Raw genomic sequence first — 5,419 nt, 5'->3', positions numbered from 1 at the left:
AAAAAAAAAAACAGGGAATAACATGCTCAGCATTTCTCAAGCTGAAAGAACTGAAGGAAAAATTCAAGCCTTAAGTGGTTGAGTTGCAATACTGAAAAAGTCTACGGGCAAAATATTGAATGATGAAAGAAACATCAAAAGAAAATGGAAGAAATACACAGAATCAATGTACCAAATATAATTGGTCTACTTTCATCCATTTCAGGAGGTGGCATATATGATCAAGAACTTATGGTATCGAAGGAAGAAGTCAAAAGTGCACTGAATTGGTGAAAAACAAGGTTCCAGGATTGAGAGGATACCCATTGAGATGTCTCAAGAAAGAGATGCCATTCTGGAGGCACTTACTCATTTATGCCAAGAAATTTGGAAGACAGCTACCTGGCCAACTGACTGAAAGAGATCCATATTTATACCCACTACAAAGAAAGGTGATTACACAGAATGTGGAAATTATCAAACAATATCATTAATATTACATCTAAGTAAACTTTTGTGGACAATAATTCAAAAACAGTTGCAGTAATATACCAACAGGGAACTTCCAGAAATGAAAGCTGGATTCAGAAGAGGACATAGATCAAGGTCTATAATTGCTGATGTCAAATGGATCTTGGCTGAAACAAAGAATGCCATAGATGTTTACTTGTGTTTTATTGAGTATGCAAAGGCATTCGACTGTGTGGCTCATAACGAATTGTGGATAATATTGAGAAGCAGGGGAATTCCAGAACACTTAATTGTGCTCATGAGGAACTTGTACATAGACCAGGAGGCTATCATTCAAACAGAACAGTTACTGCATGGTTTAAAACTAGGAAGGAGTGTGTTAGGGTTATATCCTTTTGCTATACTTATTCAATCTATATGCTGAACAAATAATTTGAGAAACTAGACTATATTAAGAATGAAGTATCAGGATTTTAGAAAGACTCATTGACAACCTGATATATGCAGTTGACAGAACATTGTTTGCTGAAAATGAAGATGACTTGAAGCACTTACGATTAAAGACAACAGTCTGCAGTATGGATTACCTGTCAATATAAAGAAAACAAAAATCCTCACAACTGAACCAATAAACAGCATCACAATAAATGGAGAAAAGATTGCAGTTGTCAAAGATTTCATACTTGATTCCACAAGTAACACCCATGGAAGCATCAGTCAAGAAATCAGATAACATACTGCAATGGGCAAATCTGCTGCAAAAGACTTCTTTCAAGTTCTGAAGAGCAAAGATGTTTCTTTGAAGACTAAGATGCACCTAACCCAAGCCATGGTGTTTTCAACTACTTCATATGCATTTGAAAGCTGGACAGTCAATAATAAAGACTGAAGAAGAGTTGATGCTTTTGAGCTGTGGTATTGTCAAAGAATATTAAAAGTACCATGGACTGCCAGAAGAACAAACAAATCTGTCCTGGAGTAAATCCAGCTGGAATGCTCCTGGGAAGGAGAATGGCCAGACTTCATCTCACTTACTTTGGTCATGTTGTCAGAAGGTACCATTCCCTGGAGAAGGATATCATACTTGGTAAAGTGGAGGGTCAATGAAAATGGGAAAGACCCTCAACAAGATGGATTGATACAGTGGCTACCATAATGGGCTTAGGTATAGCAATCATTATGAGGCTGGCTCAGGACTGGACAGCATTTTTTTTGTGTGTTGTACACAGGACCACTATGAGTTGGAGCTGACTTGATGGCACCTAACAGCAATAACAACAAAGTTACACATCTCCTAAATGGATGGGCCAAGATTGAAACTTAAAGTGACTGAATCTCCCTCCCCCAAATATTCTATAACCTTTATGATATATGCCTTTAAGTGAACCACAACAAAATTACACATCATATGAACAATAAAAGAAATATTTGAAAAAAAATTGTAAGGTTTATTTTGTATAAGACATGATTTAGAGAAGGAAAATATAGACAAATTAATTATCTTCAAATAATTAAAAGATTTGATACTGAATTTTATTAACTAATCTTTAAAATACTGAGTATTGAATTTGGTTTCAAATGATATTGAAAGGGCACAGTATGGTCAAGCCATCTGAATTAGAGATCTGGCATTAAACCTTCTTAAGATGAATCTATATAAAATCAGGCCCCTTTTACCCCATATGATGTTATCTTAAAAAAAAAAAAAAAAAGGACCAATACCAACCAAATTCAGTTGCCATTGAGTCAGTATTGATTCATGGTTTCTGCGTGTATTTCAGAGTAGAACTCTACTCCACAGGGTTTGCAATGGCTGAGTCAGCAGAAGTAAATCATCAGTCCTTTCTTTGAAGATCTGAGTGGATTCAAAAATCAAATCATTTGGTTTGCAGTTGAGAGCATTAGCCACTTGCTCCACCCAGAAATAAGTACTTAATAGAAATGGAGAGAATTCTCTATTGAAGAAAAAAAAAAGAGCTTCAAATTCGCCTTAGTTAATTGTTATTTATCAAAGCAAATAATATTAATTATCAAGGTTACTTAGTTTCGTAATTATTACTTATCAAATCTTATGAAGTTAGGTATGAGGGAAATATCCCAGAGCCAAGATACAAAGTCAATTTTCACAAAATTCCCAGTTGCAAGGAGATAGGGAAGTACACATGCTTTCCATTATTTGAGTTAAGTTTAAATAGGAGAGAAAGTAGAGATTGTTTCTCATCTTCTCTTGTAGTGCTTCCAATAATCCTTCACAGGAACAATGATAGTGATTGGGCTCTGTTTCCAGTACTATATCCATGAGAAAGGATGGTAACTGTGTGCAAAGATGCTGAACTCATCTCACTTGAAGAAGGAGAGTCTGTTGACTCTAAAGGCCTTGTACAGAATGTCTACTTCTGAATGAAGGTGCAGGGTGAAATATATATTGTCCATTATCCACAGATGTCCAAAAGTTAGTGGTGAATATTCATTCTCTCCTGAAATTCTGCAAGTGAGATTTATTTTACTTTTACAAATTACCTTAGAATTCCCAAAAGCCACAGCTTTCAGAAAATTATGGCCTGCCAACATCAGCATGAAAGTCTATTCTCCTAGTCTTGTACATCAAAAGTCATTTACTTTGGTCATACCTCTTTCTGATCATCTCATTTGGAATTATCAATTATTCTGTAGGTATTTTGAATCTGGAAGAGATTATCTGTTGATTAATATTTGGAGATGGAAAGTGAGTGAAATATAGTTAAAGTCATGGTAATAGAAAAAGCTTAAAACTAAACCTGGAAATTTATGCCTGTGGCCTGGTATTTTTAGTTTACATTTTCAAAAGATCACTCTTTTCATTGATATTGGGGTGTTTTGAAGATTAAACAGTGAATTGTGATCCAATCTAAATCCATATTGAGCTCAAAATTAAAGGTGATTATAATTATTCTTGGAGGAGCTCTATTGGCAGAGTGCCTAAGGCATTTGACTGCTAACCAAAAGGGGGGCAGTTCAAACCCACCAGCCACTCCGCAGGAAGAAGACCACGCAATCTACTTCTGTAAATATTTATGGCCTCAGAAACCCACAGGAGGTCACTATGAATTGGAATTGACTCGATGGCAGTGAGTTTGGTTTTATAATTATTATTGAGTGCCCAAAACTCATGTCATTTTCCAAAGTCATATGTTTTGGTACATGGATATTTTATATAATAATATGACAGCTTTTAATATTTACTGGAAGAAGAACATTCCAAATGTATGCTTGAAATAATTTAATAAGTGTTATAAGAATAACAAGATTGATTTGGAATAGTAAAAGATAAGTTACTTAAATAAAAAATGATTTTATAAACCATGCTTTATAAATATCAACATTGCTATTGTCTTTGGTTATAACAATATAGAAAGTATATTATAAGTTCTCAATTATCTTATGATTAATAGTGGTAATAAAGAGGCATAATCAACTTCCATGTGGTGAGTTAATGAGCAAATTACTAGAAAAAAGAATGATTTAATTTATTAGCAAGGTATTCAATTTGATTTTAGACACCATCATGGAAAGCCTAATCAAAAACCTGCATGTTACATTGTCCCTGGAAAGCAAACAATTATCTAGAAATGTGAAGCAAAAAGCAGGAGAAGAGAAAACATAAATTCTAGGCAAAAATACAATGTAGACATTAAAGCCATGAAGTACAAAATGTGTCTGGGGAGCAACAAGTAGTTTGATTACAAAATGATAGCAGCTTTGTGTATATAGAGGAAGTACTGTGAAAGATGAGATACAATAAGATGGTCCTCTTCGGATTATTATACTCTAAGGAATTGTTTTATACTTCTCTATGTCATAAGGGAAAAATTGGAAGTTTCAGTGACAGCAAGTAATATTTGGTGTGCCAAAATTTTAGAAAAACAACCCAAATACAGCACAGAGGAAGGATTTGAAGGGGATATTTTGTTGTCCAAATTGGGCAGAGATTACATTTACAAACACAAATTGGTTCATAGAAGAGCAATGATTTCATTAAATTTAACATTAGGATTTATTTACAATGATTAAGTACTAGAATAAAATGAAATTATTTAAGTCATTTAACACATATTATAGTTTATATCATAATATAACGAGCTCTGGTGTCACTGTGATTAAGGCATTGGCTGCTAACCCAAAGTTTGGCAATTCAATTCCACCAGCCACTCTGCAAGAGAAAGATGAGGCAGTCGGCTTCCATAAATACTTAATACTTTCAGCCTTAAAAACCCTGTGAGGGTCACTCTGAATAGGAATCAACTGGATAGCTATGGTTGGTAGTGGAGGTATATATATATATATATATATAATTTCTCATAGGTATATATCTATATACACATACATCTATATTTATCTATATATAAGAAATTATATAATATATAAACCCACATTAAATATGTTTATTTTAATTATTTATCAGGATACAGGCACATTGTCAAATAAACATTGCCAACCCTCTCTTAGAGGAAGTAAATTGATGTTACCCTGTGTTAACTGACTTTAATATAACATTTAACAGCAGTTCAAGCTGGTGTTGTATTGATGTACCATTCATTGTGTTATTTCCTTTAATCTTGATAACTGGGGTAATTAAGAATTAAGGATATAAATGTCCCTAATTTACATATAAGGAGCTTTGGTGGTAAGTGGTTAAAGCATTTAGCTGCCAAGCAAAACATTGGTGGGCAGTTTTACTCTGTCCTATAAGGAGACTATGAGTAGAATTTACTAGATAGCAGAGGGTTCCGTTTGGATTATTTACATAAAACTAAACTGAAGCTTGACAATTCTAACAAACTGCTCATAGTCATACAATCAGACTCTGGTGATGTTAGGATCTGAATTGAGGGAGTCACTTATGTTGTGATCTATAAGCTCATGTTATGCTGCTAATTCCTAGAGTATAAGTTATTCTTCTGAATCATCATCATCTTTTTTTTTTTTTTTT

Source organism: Orycteropus afer, unplaced genomic scaffold (genome assembly GCF_000298275.1).
Source record: "Orycteropus afer afer isolate SDZICR_OR568_19922 unplaced genomic scaffold, OryAfe1.0 scaffold00782, whole genome shotgun sequence".
NCBI lineage: Eukaryota > Metazoa > Chordata > Mammalia > Tubulidentata > Orycteropodidae > Orycteropus > Orycteropus afer.
Note: the sequence above shows the minus strand (reverse complement) of the source record.